We start from the raw sequence: 19,019 nt of genomic DNA, 5'->3' as shown, positions 1-19,019 counted from the left end.
AATTTTTTTTGAGACCTCTTCATTCTTTTGGGGAAACACCTAAAATTGGAATTACTGGATCATATAGTAAATCTACGTTACTTTTTGAGAAACTACCACGCTGTTTTCCATAGTGCGCACACCAATTTACGTTCCTGCCAGCAGTGCATATGTTTGCTCATTTCTCCACATCTTTACCAACACTTGTTATTATGGTTTATAATAGCCATCCCTATGGACGTGAAGTGGTATATACTGTGGTTTTGATTAGCATTTCCCAGATGATTAGTGATGCTGAGCATCTTTTCATGGGCTCATTGGGCATTTGTATATCGTCCTTTAAGAAGTGTCTGTTCAAGGAATGCCTGGGTGGCTCAGTTGGTTAAGTATCTGCCTTTGGCTCAGGTCATGATCCCGGGGGCCTGGGATCCCCCATTGGGGCTCCTTGTTCAGTTGCGAGCTGGCTTCTCCCTCTGCCGGCCACTCCCCCTGTTTGTCTCTCTCTGACAAATAAAATCTTAAAAATAAAAAAAATGTCTGTTCAAGTCTTTGCCCATTTTTGAATTGGGCTGGGTTTTTGGTTTGTTTTTTGGAACATTAAAAAAACAATTGGAGTTTGAAATAATTCACATGCTGGGGTTAAATGGGTTTAATATTTTAAAATACAGGGTGTCAAATTGAAATGAAAAATAATTTTTGTCTCTGAGAATGCCTTCTTTTTAAACACTCTCCAAACAAGAAGAGTGAGGTCGAATTCCTAAATTAATCGCATTCCTGTTAGACAAGAAAACGAACAAGTGATAGGAAAAACCAGCTGACTTTTTGTGGTTTCTGGGAGAGAAGAGATGGCCACTCAGAACCAATGATCATCTGTGAAATAAGGAAGCATTTGTGCTTTAGTTACGGTTATTTACAGTTTATGCCTAAGAAACAAAGTCACCTGCTAGCAGCCCAGTAGCCTGGGGGTGGGCGGGTCCAATCGCCCAGAACTATCCTAGGCCCCATGACCTTGAGGCAACACTGCTGAGGGGAGGAGGGCCCTGACGATGTTTGTGACGATTTGGGGTCGCCAGAAGATGGAGACAACTGGGAGGGCACGTCTGGGAGTTTTTCCGACTGAACCACAGACCCAAGAGCCACGTAGCTGGGCTGGCCCGGCCTATTCAGGCCGTGTGATAAACATCTTAGTTACTGAGCTAGCGGGTGTGAAATGCCTGGGCCATCACTGTGGGAGGTCTTCCATCGAGTTTTAAAACCTACTGTTTGATGACGAATCATTAGAAGTCAAGCGCCCCCCCACCCCCCACCCCGCATGGCCGGCCGCACTTGCCACGTCTGGGTGCACTTTAGCAAACCAGCAGTGAGCACCTCTCCCCTGCTGCGGGCCGGAGCAGGAGTTTTTAAAAATTGTGAATAGACGGACAGGCCTAGAGCAGCTCCCTTCGGGATGCAGGAAGGGTTCCGCGGCTCCGCGGCCCTTCCTCTGGCCTGCAGGCCCTACCTGACGTTTCCTCGGCTCCGTGGGGTGTGGTGCCCTGCCGGGCCGCCGGAGTCCAACCCGAGCGTCTGGGCTTCCAGAACGGTCATGCCTGCGGCCTGCAGAGGCCCGACCTCACACCCCTCCTCATGCCTTTCCTGCTCAACATCTCAATCCAGTTCCTAACATCTCAATATAGTTTTAAAACACCGACACTGGGGGCTCCGTTCAACCTCCACGGGGCTCTTGGACGGCGCGCGGCGACCTCGGGGAAGTGAGAGGAGTTCGAGGGGCTCTGGGGCGCAGGGGGAAGAGCCTTCCCCGTCCGTGGCCGCCGACCCCCTTGGCAAACAGGGCTCCAACGCCTCAGGTCACGGGCACTGAATTTAATCCAGGTGCGGCCGGCGCGCGGCCTGATCCCTAGCTTTGGTGTCCAGACTGTAACCTCGCGGCGTCGGGGCGCCGCGCAAGCCCAGGACCCCTACCCTCGGGCCCCCCAGGCCGCCGCGCGTCTCCGCCCCGCGAGGCCGGGAGCTCCCACCCAAAGCAAGGCTTTTAAAAATAGCCCCGGCGAGATCCAGGCAACAGGAAGGAACATTTTTTTTTTTTTAATGTGTAAAAAATGTTTTGCTTCTTGTAGGGAACACAACCGCTGCAAGTTCCAGCACACAGGGCCCCTCCCGCGCACCCACAGCCATCGCCGCCTCTCCGGCAAGGCGCGGGCACCGTCTCCCGGATCCGGATTTGGGGAGCGCAAGTGCCCCCTGTGGCCGGCCCGCGCCTGACCCCGCGGGCCCGAGAAGGCAGAAGCAGCCGGCGCGCGGCCCAGGAGGAAGTTGGAGCCGCGGGGCCGGGAAGGGGGCAGGTCGGCGCCGCGGGCCAGGCGGGGGCCCGATGGGGCCAGGGCCACCCCGCGGCGCTGCGCCCAGGCCGGCCTGGGCTCGCGTCCCCCCACGTGGCCGGCCGCCCGGGGCCCCACGTGGAAGGCGCGGAGGAAGAAGGGGAGCGGAGGGAGGGCCCGACTCCCGGCCGCCGTGGCGGGACCCCCGCCCCCGCCGCCGAGGCCCCGGCGCTTCGCGAGGGCCTCCCGGGCGGGGCCGGGCCGGGGAGCGCCCGCCGCGCCCGGCCCCCTCGGCCGCCAGCCGCGCCTGTGTGCACTTTCGCGGAGCCACTAATCCCCCGAGAGAGCCGATTTGTAGTGAGGAGTATCTGTAGGGGGCGAGGCCGGCCCATGTGGGGTTGTGTCATTGGTTTGCAAAGAGAGACCCCGCCTTTACCCAAAAAAAAAAAAAAAAAAAAAAGGAGCGAGGAGTGAGCGAGCGGCGACCCTCACCTCGCCTCCCGCCTCGCTCCTGCGCAGCCGGCGGGCACCGGGCGACGCGGCCGGCGCCGCTTCTTTCCCTTTCCCTTTCTCTCCCTTTTCCGCCTCCTTCCCCGGAGGAGAAAACAAATAAAGAAGAGCAAATAGCCGGAGGCGCAAGGCATCCAGGACGCTCCCTCCCCCGATCCAAGTTGGAATTAGCATCCTCTTGGGGGTGAGCGCGGCGCGGGGCGAGCGCGGGCCGGGGACCCCCAGCGCAGCCCCCTCCCGGCCAGTCGGCGCGGGGCTGGGACTGGGGTGGGGAGGCTCGGGAGCCGGGTGGGCGGAGGAAGGGGGTGGGGTGGGTGGGGAAGTAGGAAGAGGCTCGGCGGCGAGGGGAGGAGGAGGAAGGGAAGGGGAGGGGTAGGGTGGGGAGGGGAGGGGAGAGACAGGGAGGGGAGGGAAGGGCGGGAGGGGGAGGGGCGGGGAGCTGGAGAGATTAAGTTTTTGTGTGTGTGTCCCTGTGTGCGTGTGTCATTTTAAGGTGGCCCGGGAGCGGCCCAGAGAAGCCGGCGGCGGCCCGAGGAGCGAGGGACCGAGCCGGGAGCCATGCCGCGCTGAGGGGGGGCCGCACAGCCGCCGCCACCGCCACCGCCGCCGGGTGGGGTGGGAGGGGCGGGAGCCGCCGCCGCCGCCGCCGCCTCCCGGGTGGGCGCCCTTCGCCGTGGACGCCGGCGGCCCGGGACGAGGTAAGAGGGGCCCCGGGGGAGGGCTGGGGCCGCTGCCGCCCCCGCCTCACCTGCGGCCGCGGGCTGGGGGCGCCGCGCCCGCGCCTCACTGCGCCACTCGCCGTGTTGGGGGGGGAGGAGGAGGGCGAAGGACACGGAGCCGGCATCCGAGGACATCTTTGGTCTGCGCCCCCGTGTCCCCGCTTGGCGCCCGGGGGTGGGAGCCGGCCTGGAGGTCCTTGCCTGCCACCCCCCGCCGCCGATCGCGCCCGCCGGTTGCCGTTTGTGCCAGGATTTTTGTTGTTGTGATGAGAGTTGATGAATGCGAAGTAGGCGGTCACCTTCCTTCCCATCAGGATTGGTAAAAAAAAAAAAAAAAAAGAAAAAAGAAAAAAGAAATCCCGAGCGCGGCGGCGTCCGGAGGGCAGCGGCGGCGGCGGCGTCTCGGCGACGGTTTCCTAGGCGCCCCCGGCTCCTGCTCCCCGAGGCCGGTGGGTGCGCGCGCGGGGGCCGCCCGCGACCCAGGCCGAGCGCGCGGCGCGCCGCGGGGACAATACGGCCGGCTCCCCCGGGACAGGGAGTCCGAGCGCGCGGGGCCTTAGGCTTGCGGGGCGGGGTGGGGGGAGAGCGGGGGTCCGCGGGGAAACCGGGGCGCGCGCGGCTCGGGGCCCCCGGGGAGCGGCCCCTGCTGGCCGGGGATCCCGCGCGGCGCCCCGGGAGCGCAAGTGAAAGAAGGGAAAGGAGGCGAAGTGGAACCCTTTTGTTTTGCCGGCCCCGCATTGTTGGCTCCTCCGGGCAGCCCGGGCCACATCTGCCGCCGCCGCCGCCGCCACTGCCGCGCCGGGCTGGGCCCGCCAAAGTCGCAGCGGGGCGGGGGCCCGGGGCTGGCCGGGCGGCGGGCGCGGGCGGGGGCCCAGCGGGCCGGGCATTTCCTCTGCCCGTCCGCGCTCCCGCGGGCACCACTTCCTCCTCGCCCGCCGCCGCCGCCGCCGCCGCCGCGAACCCGGTCTGCCCGCCTCCCCCTCCCGGGCTGCACTTTTCGGGTGGGGCGAACCAAAAAGAAAAAGTTTCGCAGGAGGGGCTGGCGAGGGCGCGCCCCGGGCGGCGGGGACCCGGCGCGGCGTAGCGACAGCCGGGCCGCCGCGGTCGCCTCTTCCTCCTCGTCCTCTGCGGCGCAGGACTGACCCGCGAGGCCGAAGGCAAGCGCCTTTCTTTCTCTCCCTCGCGCTCTGCCCAGCGCTCCGGGGCAAGTTGGGCAGAGGCGCGCGGCAGCCGGGCGCGCCGGGGCCTTTCTCCGGCGGGAGGCCCGCGGCGTAGCTGCTTGCCCGCAGCCCACGCAGCGTCCTGGGGCTCGGAGGCCGCGGGCCCGGGAGCTCGGCGCGGTCACCGCCGGCCGCGGCGAGACACACACGCGCGCACACACCCTCCGGTGGCTCGCTCTCGGCCGCGGCGGATGGTCACGGACCCTGAGTGTGCGTGTGCGAGCGAGTGTGTGGGTGGCCCCCCCGCCGGCCCCGAATACTTTTCCCGGAGGCAGCCCCAAGCAGCAGCTGGCTCCAGGGGTCCCCATGTTTAGTATTTTACAGGGGAAAGGAGGAATTTTTCGTAGAAAGCCGCGCTCGCTCTGCGTCCTTGCGGTGGCCTACGTCGTCATGCCGGACTCACTTGCCCTCTCCAGGGTAAACAGATCTTTCTGGATTTTTTTCCCACCTTTTTTCTCCAAAGATTGGAGATCAGGTTAAGTTCTTCGAGAGTCAGATATGAGTGGCTTGAAGGGTAGACCAGAGAATTGTATTCTATAAATATGCATTGGGAATTTAAAATGCTAAGTGCCTTATTTGCAATTCTGTTGGATATTCTAGAGACTGGTATATTTTTATCTGACATGGATAATTTGGAGGGGACGTATATTTTGGTTAGTTTACAAAGTGGTTCTGCCTCCCGACTTTGGCGAAATATATTAAAACTCTCCTACTACTTTTTCAGAGAAGGTTCTCTACTAGGTGCTTGGGTTCAAAGACAGTTTTAAAATTACCTCGTGTTCAGTACCTGAGACTGCTGTTCTGCCTCTAGGGCTCTCACAGTAGAACTAGTTAGTTTTCTTGTACTTAGGAGAATTCCAGTGTTTTGAAAAAAATTTTAAGTAAATCCTTTACATTTTGAAGTAATGGTACTTTAAAGGATCTTGTTTTTATAATCATTTGATTTCAAAGAGTACTTCTTACAGCAATTATAAAGTGATATTCAAAATGCTAATTAAACACTTTAAGTCAGAGCAGCTTTAATATTGAAACAATTTCTTTTTTTTTTTTTTTTAAGTAACAGGGACTATATCCTAGAGTTGAAACACTAAAAATCCTTTTGTCTGCCATCAGATCTCTGAACCACAGTGACACTCTCCTGTAAAAAAAAAAAAACAACAAAACCCTGGTGCCCTTTTTATTGCCCCCCAAAGAAGAGTTAATGAGATGGTAGGTTTCAAGCAAAAAAGCAGACCCTCCTTCTTGCAAAATATGCTTACAGTTGCCATTGAAGTTGTATGTTAGCCGTGAATGCACTTGCCTTTAATGAAGCCAGTTTAATCGTTCACACTTGATCAAGTATAACAGGACCAAACAAAGGAAATAAGCCAGCATATTCCTGTAGAGCGTTGAGGGGTTTAGTGTAAGTGTTGATGTCAGGTCACCCCCTCCCCCCACTTTGCCCCCAGTACAAGGGAGTGAGTGTTGAAGGCAAAGGGAATTTATGGCACTGATTGGTTTTTCTGTGCCTCGGGTAGGGGACCCCGGTTTGTCCCTGTAGAAAGCAGTTATTAGAGGGAATTTTAAAATCTTGGCTTTAGAACTCGTTTTGAACCTGACAAGGTGCTTCTGGTTTAATCCTTTTTACTGTTTGGGAAGATAAGGCTGGGGGGGTGGGTCTGTTGTCTCCCTCATTTCTAACTGTACCTTAATAAGGCTGAGTGGAGGGTGGTGTGGCTCTGCAGTTTGAGCTCCAAGCCCTGTGTTGTTTATGACTTCACTTGGGGTCTTTTGAAACTGGCCCTTGAAAGGGTGTTCTCCTGGGGGAGGGGCAGGGTGAATTACCTTTTCTTAACTCTGATTTTTCTAAAAAACTTCTTTGTCCCTAAAATGTATTTCTTTGCTAGGCACAAGTTGCAACTTATTCTGGGACTTAGTCATCAACTCAAAGAAGAAATATTTGCCAAGTGTGTCTTCTTAAGGTTAAGAAAGTAAAAAAGTTTGGCTACTTAAAAACAAACACTACTAGCATTGTAAAAATACACCAGTGACATACTTTGTGAGATATTTTGGCCTTTTAAGACTCAGGGCACACCTGTTCCTGTCCCTGCAGGGTCGAGTTTGCTTTCCTTGGCATTGTTCATCTGGTCGTGTACACAAGATGAAACAGGAAAACTTGGCTATCTGTATAATCATTAACTAGCCAATCAGTTATCCTTTCAGGGAATAATCGATAACTTTACTCTTGACTTTTAAACCACCCCCCACCCCCCCGCAAAGAAATTGCATCTCTAAGTCTGGGAAGTGTTTTAAAGAGAGATCATGAAACATAGCCACAACAACAACGAACAAACAAAACTACAGAGTCAACCCGCATCTCTTGCAGCATTCGGCGTAGCTAGCTACAAGGTCAGGAAATGATGAGTGTATAAAATCAGAACTGAACAAGCACTGCCCCAGGGTTTGAAAAGGATATTGTTGGGAACTGTTTAAAATACTAAAGCAGAGGGAGCTCAGGATGGCTCACACCACTTGAAATCCTTGAGATTCTTGCGGATTAAAAACAAAAAGGGCCCGAATCTCAGGCACACCCCTCCTTTGAGATCTAGCACCAGATTGCCATTTATCAAAAGTCTTTTCCTTCGTGAATCACTTTTGAATGCAGTTACACCCTCTGCATTTGACGCTTTCCCTAAATGGAACAAATTTAAAGGGGAATGGCCATCCCCGTTATCATTTTTTTTACCACTGTCATTTCAATATAGAAGGGCTGTCATCATAATGTGAGTGCAGCCTGGGTCCCGTGAATAATCTTTCTATCAGTGACAAGCAGCAGGCTAAGTGTCCCGTGTCCCTGATACAGGCCACAGACATATAGTCATAAAGTACATGATCAGGAGAGGAAATTTATCTGTTGGGCAGGGCATAACTCAGGTAATACTTCCAATGCATGGCTGATAGTTCCATCACAGAGGCTGGAACACAGGTTTGTAGTAATTAAAAAAATGGGAGTGCAGTTTGCCCAACCCTTTGAAGAGAAGTACTTGGACTTAGCAGAAGTGACTCGGTCTAGTGAAATATCGGGGTGCCTTTTCCTCCAAGATCTTCCCGTGAATTGCTAGCTCAGGAATGCTCGCGTGGACTACTGAAAAACTTTTAGTAGGCACATGAAAATGCTGGAATGGATACACTCTGAGGCCACACTGCCTGGGTAGATATCAGTTTTCTCCCTTACAGCTGGTGAGCATGTCCTAATTCACACTGCTACAGTTAAAGTTACAGCACACTGGGAAAGGAGGGAAAACGCAAGGCTTCTCCCCACGGACGAGCTCGAGAAGTTAATTTTTTTCTTCAAGTCTGTGTTTGATGGAATATGTATCGAAGATGTATGAAAGGTTTTTTGTTGTTTTTTTTTTAAGCCCTATCTCTGGATTTGGAAAATTATACTTAATCATTGCTAAAAACTTCAGAACCATTTTCAAGGTGTTCAGTGTTTCTTTTGATCATGATTTAATGGATGGCATCCAAAAGCCATGAATGTGACTCAAATGATCCTCACAAATTAATGTTGGGGCAGAATCTGCAGTTTGCTTTTTAACTCTCGTTATCGATGTTTAAAGCCTAAATTTATGGCTGCACTTGGGCATTCAGGACTTCCCTGCTGAAAAGAAGGACTTTGCACATTGTGCAAAAAAAGGGGGGGGGGGGACTCACAAATGAATACAGAATGTACAATAGGGAGAGAGCCTGGCCATTGTTTGTGTGGAATGTTGACAATGGGAGCCAAGGGGCAGTTTGGCCTTCATTCTTCCAACTGCTCGAGAACACAGAAACTTCAGGAGCTGCGGACGGATGGGAACCAGAGGCACATTTATCTGCCTTTGCCTGGCATGGCAATGTGGGCCACTGGTCTACTCCCTTTCCAGAGTTTTCTTAGAAGGTGGTCCCTTTTGGACTGCTAGGGACCTTTGTGCGCTCTTCTCAGTAATCTGCTTTTTTGAGTAAAGATTCTAAAAGCAGAGAGAAGGGTTCTTCAAAGAAAAGTGTAAAAAGCAGACTCCCCCCCCCACCCCTCAAAACACAATGTTAAGAAATCCTACTCAACCCTTACCAGAAATTGAGGAATTTCAAGTCGCAAGAAGCTGTTGTGTTTATTTTTATTACTCCTCATGCTGAAGTAGTTTTTAATCTGTTTGTAGTGTTAGGGAAAGTAGAGCTGAAGTGAGCATTTGTTGGGTTTTCATGTTTAGTTGGACAGCTGCTGCCATTTTTGAAAACAGTCCTCTGTATGCATCTTTCTCCCCATTCACAGAGCCCTCCTGCTTCCATGTGGAACTGAGGTTCCAGAGCGGAGCCGACTCTATAGTTCCAAGTGGCGGGCATTACTGTGTCCTTTCTCTTTTGCCCCTCTACCCTAAGTGGAATCAGTATAGACATTGACTACCGTTGGGGGCTGATGCCTGTTCTGATTTTATCGAGGTACCCTTGGTTTAGAACTTGAGGGCCAGTTGACCATTTCATCTGTATCAAGCCTATCCCTCCTTGAGTGAATGTTTCAAAGATGATCTGATTTAAGTGTTTCTGTGACTAAATTTAACAGATCGTGGCCAAAAGTTGGCTTTTAATGTTCACAAAACTTCTGATAAAATGGTTGGGTTCTTATTCATGGGGCAAGTGATGCCTTTGATTTTATGGGGAATTGTGACTTCTAGATAATAACAGAGCCTTCATTCTTCCCGGTAGTATTTAGAGGATGTTAATCCCCAATAGCTGTTGTTGTCTGAATTTGGTGGGCTAGTCTTTGCTGGTTGTTTTCTGGGAGTCCAAAAAAGTCTGGGGGGCTGGATGGTGGTGAAGCAGGGGAGGGTGGTGCTCTTCATCCATTTGGTTCTTAAAATCTTTCCCACTTCTAAAATGCAAAAAAAAAAAAAAAAAAAAAATGCACCTTCTTTTGTGTTATTGCTTTAACTCCCTTCAAAAGCAATCTATTGATCAGCAGAAATGTGCTTTTTGCATTAAAATAAGCCCTTAATTACGATTTGAAAGACACTGTTACTGGCTTGAAGATTGATTGGGAATAGTGGCAATATTTCTCTCATTCCAGCCTACATAGTGGCAGGGACTGGAAGGGCCTTTTTAAAAGATGTGTAACTTAGGGTGGCGAGCGGGTCTTTTCTGCAGCATTGGGGCTAGCCAAGGGGTTGTAAACTCACTGCGGTGCTCCAGCCAGGCCTGAAATCTGGCCTCCAGCAATCTGTCCAAGCCCAGGACAAACAAAAACTTCATTATGGAGTCAAGGAGTCCCAGGAAGTTCCTTTGGAAGGAACTGTAGACCAAGACCGCAGAGGTCAACTCCTCTGGCCTAATGGGATTTTTTCCCCTCCAGTATGGCAACTTAAAAAGCCTACCTAATGTTGAGGCCTAGCAGAGAGCCAGTAGCTGGGTGTAAATGGCCCAATCGACCTGGAAGTGCTCATAGTGTTCCTGCCCCAGGTGTGGGAGGGGGACAAGAGGAACTGCAGGTGAAATTCTTTTGCTGTAGGGGGTGTGAGGCTGGGAAAGGGTTTGTGCACCTTTCTGTTGAATGTGCTCTGTCTGGGACTTTATTCTTTTGCTGATGGATGTCTTTTAGTGCGGTAGGCCTAGAAGCGCAAAGTCACAGTATGTCATCTGCGTGTTCAGGCCCAGGTGGGCTAGGGAGGGGGTGGGGGCGGTGCCCAGTGGCTCTTTTGGGTGGTGGGAGAGCCTGCAGTAAGTTGCAGCTCCCAAGCCCAGCCAGCAGTGAGCAGGGGGAGGGCTCTCGAGAGCTCTTGACACCCTGTCCCGGAATGGTTGAGGGGACTGTGAATGTTCTGCCTGGAGGGGAACAGCCTCACTTGGTCACATGGGCTTGCTTTGCTGGGAGGGACGGAGTCCTGGTGACACCAGGGAAGCTTTGCTGGAGAAGCTGCTGGGCCACATGGTTGCATGGGCTCCTAGCTTGGCAGGCCACATAGTTGCTGTGTGAGGTGTGGTTAGGTGGGACAAAGCTTTCCAAACACCGGAGACCACCAGGGCAGCCCTCACTTGGGGACACTTTCCTAATGAACTGGGTGGGGTTGGGGAGAAACGCTGCATTTTCTTTCCAGTGGTGGTGACAAATATTTTTCAAGTTTTTTTCTATCTCTTCTCCAGACTTTGAGCTGTGGTCTGCAGCGCTGGCCCATTGCTCCGTCTGCCCTTCAGGGACGGGATGGAGCAGGAGGCCCAGGGTGGATGCCAAGTGGGAATGATAGTTCTCCCCAGGAGCACTCAAGAGATGTACCATATTCCTTTTTCTCAGCGATTTCTGGTTATGGGCTAGAAGTCACTCCAGGAGTGCAGTGAATAAAGAGTATATTTTTCTGTACAGATATCAGTATGCACATATAAGTGCCTACACGTAAAATCTCAGAATGTTTTTGATCTTAAAACCATTTCGCAGTCATTCATTTTCGCGAAGCCCCTGCGGGCTAGGTAAGCAGAGCAATTGCTATTTTGCCCGCCGCAGAAACAGTGAATCACCTCCCCCGAATCCTAAAGAGGCTGGTGTCCGCCTCTGGTTTCCGCAGCGCGCTGGGGGTGCGGGGGCCCCGGGGACCCCCACGTTCCGCCCAGACGGACCACAGGGCGACTTCCGGTCTCCTGCTTGACCTTCTGATGCCGGGAGGGCAAACTTGGGCCTGGGGGAAGCCTGGCCGCCGCACCTGGCCGCGCTCTACCTGGAGGGGGCGGGGTCTGGCCGGGGTGCCCCGCCCTGCTGGAAAGACCGGCCTGCCGGCGTCTTGCGGTTCCCGGGGTGCCGGCACCCCCTGACCTCCGGGCCCGCGGACCTGGCGGCCCCGCCCCCCCCCCCCGAGGCTCGCGTACCTGTGCCCCCCTCACCCCCCGCCGGAAGCGCCCCTCCCCTGGCGCTGGCCCTTTCACTTGTAAATAGCAGCCGTTTCTCGCCGTGGGGAAGTCCTCTAGAGGCGATAGAAATGGCCCCTGCCCCCTGCGCCCACTTCCTCCTTCCTCCCACAGGCCATTGTGCGGGGTCTGACCCCGGGCGGCGGGGGTCCGGCCGGACGCCGCCCACACCCGCAGGGACCTCCGCGCCCCTCCGGCTCCCGGGGCGGGACGGGCAAGGAGCCGCGAGACGACGCAGGACCCCAGGTGGGTCCCGAGCCCGCGCCCGAGCCCGGGGCTGAACCGGGTACCTGGCTGGACCGTGCCTGAGCCACCCCCACCCCGCAGCGGTCGTAGGCTCCAGGAACCCCCAACCTCCTGTCTGCCCCCCCCCGCCCCCCGAGGGGACAGGGAGGCCCGTTGATCCGCGATGGCGGCGGAGACGCTGAAACGGTGAACGGCCGCATCCTCACGACGTGGCCCGCTTGGCATCCGGTCCCCGGGGCGGTGTTGGGGCCGCGCTCCTCTTGCCACCTTCCAGTCTGGCCGTCTTACTCGTGCTGCGGTAGCGCGGCGCTAGTGGCTGCGGGAAGCAGCGAGGGCTACCCAGGCCTTCCCCGGAACCCACGTCCAGGACAAGTGACCTTACTGCGCTTGTCACAGTGCGGCTCCTGATGGGCCAGTGAGGGCAGAGCCAGGATGGTCTAGGGCTTTCCCACTTGGCACCCCTCTTGTCCTTGCTGGAAGAATTTGTGTGTTTGATTCTTGCTGTTCTGGCTGACTTAATTTGAAACTCAAATCTGCCCCAGGCCTCTTAAGTAGTACTCTTATTTTTGTTAAGTTAACAATACAGCTGTGGTTTATGGAGCATTTACTTAGTATCTTTGTCACTCCCGCACTTGGTGTATGTTGCATTTGATCTTCACAGTAAGGTGGGGTGATGTCAGGTGCCACAGGCACTTGGGTGACTTGCCTGTCACCCCTTGCCCCAAGTGGCAGAGCTGGGATTCGGATCAGGCTGTTGGCAGTGGGGTTCTGGCAGGATTCCTTGGCAGAGGAGGAACTCCTCCTGCATTGGGAGCCTGTCCTGTCACCCTGAGAGCAGAGGGGAAGTGAGAATTCCAGGCTTACCCCAGATCTGGCACGTTCTCCCCAGGATTCAGATGGGCTTCTCAGAAACAATCCTCTTTCTCAGGCCCGGGTTGACTTCCACATCACATGGGGCTATGAGAAGTCTGGCTTGTTTTAATTTCCGCCTTTGATTAGTGATCTTTTGTTAGGATCTCACAATCTAATGCCAAGGAGGAATTTCTAGATAGTTTCCTGGACAAGGCCTGTTTTAAATTCCCTACACTTTTTGGGTTAATGAACAGCATGGCTCCTGATCAGAAGCCTCGGGCAGGCTTCGCAGTCAGGGGCCCCCTTGGATGTATGGGGAGAGTTCTGCCCCTCTGGATCACGGACTCACTCACTGTCCAGGCAGAGAGTAGACATCCCGAAGGACTTCAATAGTCAGGCACTGTGCTGTTTCTCCAGTCGTCTTCCTTCATTTACCCTCTGATCCTCTCCCCGGTAGAAGTGATGGTGTTTTACCGGTGAAGAAACCGAGGGTCAGGAAGGTTAAGCAACCAAGAGGGCCAGAAGTCTAGTTGGTTCCCAGTCCATCCTGAGCTGGTTTCTCTGTAATTGATTGAGACTTTGGGCTTTTGGTTGGGACTTGGGTACAATTGGGGATGGCTTTGCGATGATAGCCAAATTAGACCCCTTCTGTGCTCTCGATCTCATTCTCTCCCTTGCTTCCATCTGGGTGTCGGATGCAACCACCCTGCCCGCTCGCAACACACACACGCGCACACACACACACATCCCTTTCACAGTGCTTAGGCTCTTTCGGTGGTAACATTGGATTTGGTGGCCAGGTATCATTTTATCAGACTCAGATTTCCAAAGTTGTGGTCTAGGTTAGTGATCTCAGAGTTTTTCAAAACCAGCCCCCCTTCTTCCTGGGGTGTGCCCCTTTCTTGGGGAGGGGCTGGAGGTAGTGGGTGGGATGCTCCTTTCCCTCACTCTGGCTGCTGTACACTTTCCAACAGGACTCCTGATGCACCTCTTACAACGGGAATTGCTTCCTGGGTTCAACATGGGGGCATCTGGGAGAAGAGACTGGGAAGATGGGGAGGATTTCATCTGATTGGAATAGTCTGTTTGCACCATTCCTGTAAAAGCCGGCCAGAAACTTGATTCCGCTGGGTAAACCTCCTTTGGGTGGCTGCCCTGCGTTTGTGTTGGCCTTAGCAAGGAATTTGAAATCATACTCCTGAACAAAAGGAGCAGCCTTCTTTTCAAAGAGTCCATCAGAGAATTGAAAGGGAATGGCACAAAGTTGGGTGTGTCCTGAAATCCAGAGAGGAGCCTGCCTGGGTGATTAACTCACCTAAAAGGCACCCAGAGCAGGTGACCACGCGAGAGCTCTCACTGACCTTGGCTTCCTTTAGGGTAAGGTCCCCCAAGGTGAAGATTTTACTGAAAAACAGGCTTTCCTCTACTGACAAGATTTCCTTCCTGCCCTGCCGTGCTCCTGACCCTTTCGGGAACACGTGTGTGCTTGGGAGATGCCCGACATAGCTGCTCTGGCTCCGAGGCCCCCCCGTGGGGCTGGGGGCAGCTCGGGGGGGTCTCACTCAGTCATTGCGTTCTGCCTGGTCTGCAGGGCTGAGGGGAAAGGCCAGGAGGGGCGGTGTCTCTTGATCAGCTGGTCACTGTAGCCCCGATGTGCTGGCTCAGCTCTAGTTTAGGTAATGATTGTATTCTTTCTATTTTAAGTCCCCCGTGCAGTTTTCAAACAGGTCTCCATTCTGCTTCACTCCCCACAGAAGAGGGGCTGTGGTGGGGCTCGGTCGGCCGCCTCGGTGGGACAGGAGAAGGGAGAAGCTGCTTCGGGCCGCACTGCCTGGAGCGTGGATGGGGCTGGGGTTTCAGGCTTCTCTGCGTGGATGACGCTCCGATGTCCCTCGTAGCTTTGTCAGCTTTTCCTGGCTGGCCCCACCATGCACGTTCTTGACGGGAGCCAGGGGTCGTGGGTGGCCTCCGAACCGGCCTTCAGATCTGCGCTGTAGAAGGTGTGTGTCTCTGTCCTGTTCCACGTTTCAGGATTCCCTGGCTCTGCACAAAGGCCCCTGAGCTTGGCATCCAAGTCCCTCCAGCAGGACACAGGGGCCATCTGATTAGTGTCCCACATGCCCGTGTTGGTGCTGTGGTGAGTACACCAGGTTTCCTAAGACCCGATTTTTCTCCGCCTTGGCCTCTGTGCAGAGTTCTGTTTGTTCTCCTGCTCTTCCAAGATGCTTGTTGCTTTTCAGTCAGGGCTGAGGATTTTTTTTTTTTTTTTTTTTTGAAACACACATCCTTTCTTCTCATTTCTCAACTAAGCCTGGGATTAAGAATGTGGCTTCAGCTGACAAAAGCCAGGAGATTTCAGAATTAAAGTTGGAATTCTATCTGTAATGATGTCTTCCTGAGTATTTAAGGAGGACTTTGAACCGTGGGTAATTTTTTTTCCTTCCTAAACTGGCCAGATGTGCTCTGAGTCGTGGGCAAAAGAAGCAGCTCCACGTGATTTGGGTTTTCTTTGTGATAATTGTGAGCTTGCCTTATTTGAGTCCCCTGTGTCCTAGGGGCACAAAGGGAAGAGGCTTGTGACTGGCCCCTGTTTGGGTTGTGTTCTTACTGTGTGTGTCACACGGGCGTGAGAGCTTCGAAACTGCCTCCCGGCCACCACCCCCAGCTCAGCAAAACCACTTAAAACGCACTTTGCAAGTATAACTCTAGTTCTTTAAAATGTTTCTCCACAAGAGAGATTAAAAAGTTGGGTTTTTTGTTTTGTTTTGTTGTGATTCCTTTCATCATCTGGGGCAGCGGCTGGCAGGCTGGGCAGGCTGGGCAGGCTGGGGGAACCGAGGGCGAGGGACTGGTAGGAGTCGGGTCTGGTTTCCCTTGTTAGTGGGGGAGGGGGCGGGGTCAGTGCAAGGACCACTTTTTGGCCTTGCCTGTAGCGGGGAGTTTTAACAACCTGGTGATCACTTGGCGTGGCAGGCTCCAGGGTCAGATCCAGAAGCTTTGCCCTGGGCCATCCCAGCAGCCCACTTGGGAGCCCAGGGTTATCTGTGTTCTCTGCCTGGGCACTTCCCGTGAGGGAGAGGAGAGGTCCCACAGAAAGGTCGTGAATGTCGTCCTTCCCAGACTGATGCTGGGCCCAAGGAGAGCCACCCCATCCTCAAGACCTTAGGAAAGGCAACAAGATAAATATGGACTGATCAGATGGGACAGACGGTTCGAGAAAGTGTGTGGCAAAGGAGGCAGGGAAAGCTGCTTGACTGCGTTTGGGATTTACTGAGGCCTTGGAGAGGACTTACCGTTTCAGAATCTAAAATGAGGATCAGAATTATAAACTGCTTGGAACAGGCCTGACACACCATAGGTATTTGTTAAATTTTTAAAAATACAAAACACAAATAAATCATCCACTTCTGCCTCGAGGTGCCGTGTACCTGTTGGAGCAGGTTTCCTTGTGTGTCCCTCACACCGCCGGGGTGGAGATCAGAGAATCCTGACCTCAGCAGTGGAAAGAGGGGTTCCCCTTGGGTGTTGGGGGACCGGAGAGAAGGCTCCCTGGGCTTTGAGATGGGGCTTGGTAGTCACAGATGGTGGGCTGTGTCCTAGGGGAATGGTCACACAATGGATGGGAGGTTTTATCCTTTGCACACGAAGGACGGGTGAATTTCATGGAGCCTGGTGAAGTGATAGGTGAAATGGGTGTGTAGTGAATAGTGTTTGAGGGTGGGAGATCCAAATCCTGGTTCTGTTAAAAAAAAAAAAATACAGGGACATAAGGGTGGTGGCTGGTTAAGTTAGGGAGCAACCCATCTTCTCGATGATTCCTGGGGCCAAAATGATGACCCAAAAACCACTCAGGTTGTTTTTAGACTGGAATGCTACTCTGTATTAGGTCACTCTGAGAAATGCCCAGTAAAATATTTACTTTCTCTTTAAGAGCTACTTTCTCTTACCAGAGAAGGAAGAAAGAGTAGTCCTCTGCCTGAGGACGGCCCACATGGGGGCTCGGGCCCCCCCTGCTGCAGCTGCCCTGGACAGGTGGGGTCCACTGGAGAGCCAGCCCCGTGTTGAATTCAGCACCGCTGAGTGCTCTGCACCTTCTCTACAGAGCTGATGAAGCACGGTGCAGGTGGGCCTGACTGGCCACATTCCGAGGGGAATTTGTGTAAGAGAAGGCACTAGTCAGCCCCCTTCCCTGTCAGCATTCGCCTTCACATGCTCCCGTCCGATCTCCAGGTCCCGAGCGGGCAGTAGGAGGGTTGGTACCTGTCCTGGAGAATGGCTTGTTGGGGTTGCCTTCCTGGCACGTGGTGGGCACTTGGTCCGTAGCAGCTCTGGTGACTGGCCCAGGTCCAGCTGGGTGACCAGCTTGCTGCATGTGTTCCTGCCCCTTGGCTCTGGAATTAGGATGGTACTTGCTCATCTCCTCCCAGGGCAGTCATCCACTCATGGGGACTGACTGGGTGCCCACTAGGGCCCGGTGCCATGTGGGGGTGCACATGACTGCCTGGGGGCAGGGTTCCTGCTCTGCATTTCGTGTTGGGCTCCAGGTTCGAGTAGTAGGGTCCCGAGAGCATGAAATGGTGAGGCACAGCCTGGGGGGACTGTGTTCTGGGAAGATGTCCTACCGGGGTCCATGGAAGAGACAGTTTGTTGCCTTCAGGGCGGGCTGGTCATTTCATGGACCAGCGGTTTCTTTGGGCTCAATTCATGCCATAAAAAAAAAAATCTCCCTTGGAAAGCAAGATGGTCCTTGAAAATGCCCTTGGGAGGCAGCCGGTGCTGGAATGTGAGGACATCTCAGGGGTCAGGGGCCAGAATGTCATATTTCCACATTTGCAAATCCTAGGAGTAGTGAACAGTAACTAAAGGCTAATGCACGTGGGAAGGGGCTCAGACATTAGCTGGTGGTTTGACCACCACCGTCATCATCATTGGTGGTGGTGGTGGTGGTGATGGTCTGAGAGGAGTGGGAACCATGGGTAGTACCAGGAGTTGTTGTGGGGGGTAAAGTAGGTGCGACTAAAGTTCCCTTCTGCCTCTGCCTTTTTCAAGAGATGCGCTGCGTGGCTTGCTACATCCCTGTAAAACATCAAGCTGGAATTAGAGGCCTTCCGGGATCACGGAGAGGTCCTTTGTGCCCTGCTGCATCAGCACAAGTTGCCAGCAGCCCTCAGCCCACCCCCACCCCAGGCCGGGCTCTGGCCTGCCCCATGAGTGGAGCCCGTGGATTCCGTGCGTGCGTTTAGCGGTAAGAAGCTGGCTGTGGGCTTGGTGGTTTTCACATGAGTGATTCATGCAGTCCCCACGGAGGGCCTGTGCCCAGGTGGTTTGAGAGGGCGGCCTCTGGAGCAGGGCTTCTCTGGGGTACCCCCTGGCCAGAAGTTAGTCTCCTGGAGCTCCACCCAGCATACCTTTGGAAGAAGCTCCAGGTAGGGCCAGAACAGCTATATTTTTAGCAAACTCCTCCCGGTGGTTCTTAATGCAGCCAGCCCAGAACCTGCCAACTGCACACAGATTATCTTTCTTTAACAACAAACCACTCCCCAGCACACATCCATACACTTGAGTCTAGTTATTGAACATTTGGCACGACAAATGATTGAAAGATTTTAGATGTCTTGAATAACCCCCTCCCCCTCAAAATCTGAATGAATAGATTTGGAAATGGAAATATGGATTTCTGCCCAACCTAGTCTGATTTTTTTTTTTTTTTTTTTTTTTTGGTTTAAGAGGGATTCTCCACCCCCTAGAATAGCACCAGGCTCTCCTAGGGACAGGAGGGAAATTCTGCGTGTACCCGTTAACATTGGAGCTGGTTCCATACTCAGATGCACTTGACATGGAACTCTCTCTCTTCTGACCGGTCAGCAATGTCCACCGAGGGGGGCTGGGCTGAGTGTCACAGCCTGCTGGCAAGGGGAGAAGTTGGTTTTACAAATTACATTTTAGTACACTACAAGTCACTTTAGGGAGGCACACTTTGGAAATCTGAGCACACAAGTCAAGGGTGGGTGCAGCAGTGGGGTTGGTGACTTGCACACTGGCCGGTGTGAGCGTGAACGAGATCAGCACCAGGCACATCCGCCTCGTTTTGCAAGTGAACAAGTCAACCTCCAGGAGCTCTTCTGAGCCGATGGTATTATTTCCCTGTGTCGCCAAACACAGATTTGGGGACAACACCTTCTGTTTTAGAAATGTAAGTAAACACATTTTGTGGCAGATCCTTTTCATCTTAATCAGTGGATTTATTAATTAGTAGGCTTCATTGAGGC

The 19,019-nt window shown here is 53.8% G+C and overlaps 1 protein-coding gene across 7 annotated transcripts in view; it reads left to right on the top strand.

Moving 5' to 3' along the window:
- The first annotated feature begins 2,789 nt into the window (after positions 1-2,789).
- Positions 2,790-19,019, top strand: part of CTBP2 (C-terminal binding protein 2) — a 157,883-nt gene continuing 141,653 nt past the window's right edge. For 2 of the 7 annotated variants that reach the window (XM_034985900.1, XM_034985850.1), the window contains exons 1-2: positions 2,790-2,991; positions 3,301-3,505. The gene's annotated coding sequence lies outside the window, so the exon portion shown is untranslated. Of the gene's footprint in view, positions 2,992-3,300; positions 3,506-3,910; positions 3,976-15,617; positions 16,109-16,275; positions 17,996-19,019 lie in introns of those variants that run through there. The other 5 variants (XM_034985840.1, XM_034985859.1, XM_034985886.1 and 2 more) reach the window with 5 other exon arrangements.

This window comes from Mirounga leonina, unplaced genomic scaffold (assembly GCF_011800145.1).
Source record: "Mirounga leonina isolate KUSES-001 unplaced genomic scaffold, KU_Mleo_1.0 Mir_114, whole genome shotgun sequence".
Classification (NCBI taxonomy): domain Eukaryota; kingdom Metazoa; phylum Chordata; class Mammalia; order Carnivora; family Phocidae; genus Mirounga; species Mirounga leonina.
The sequence above is the reverse complement of the archived record's forward strand: the minus strand, read 5'-3'. Positions and strand labels throughout refer to the sequence as shown.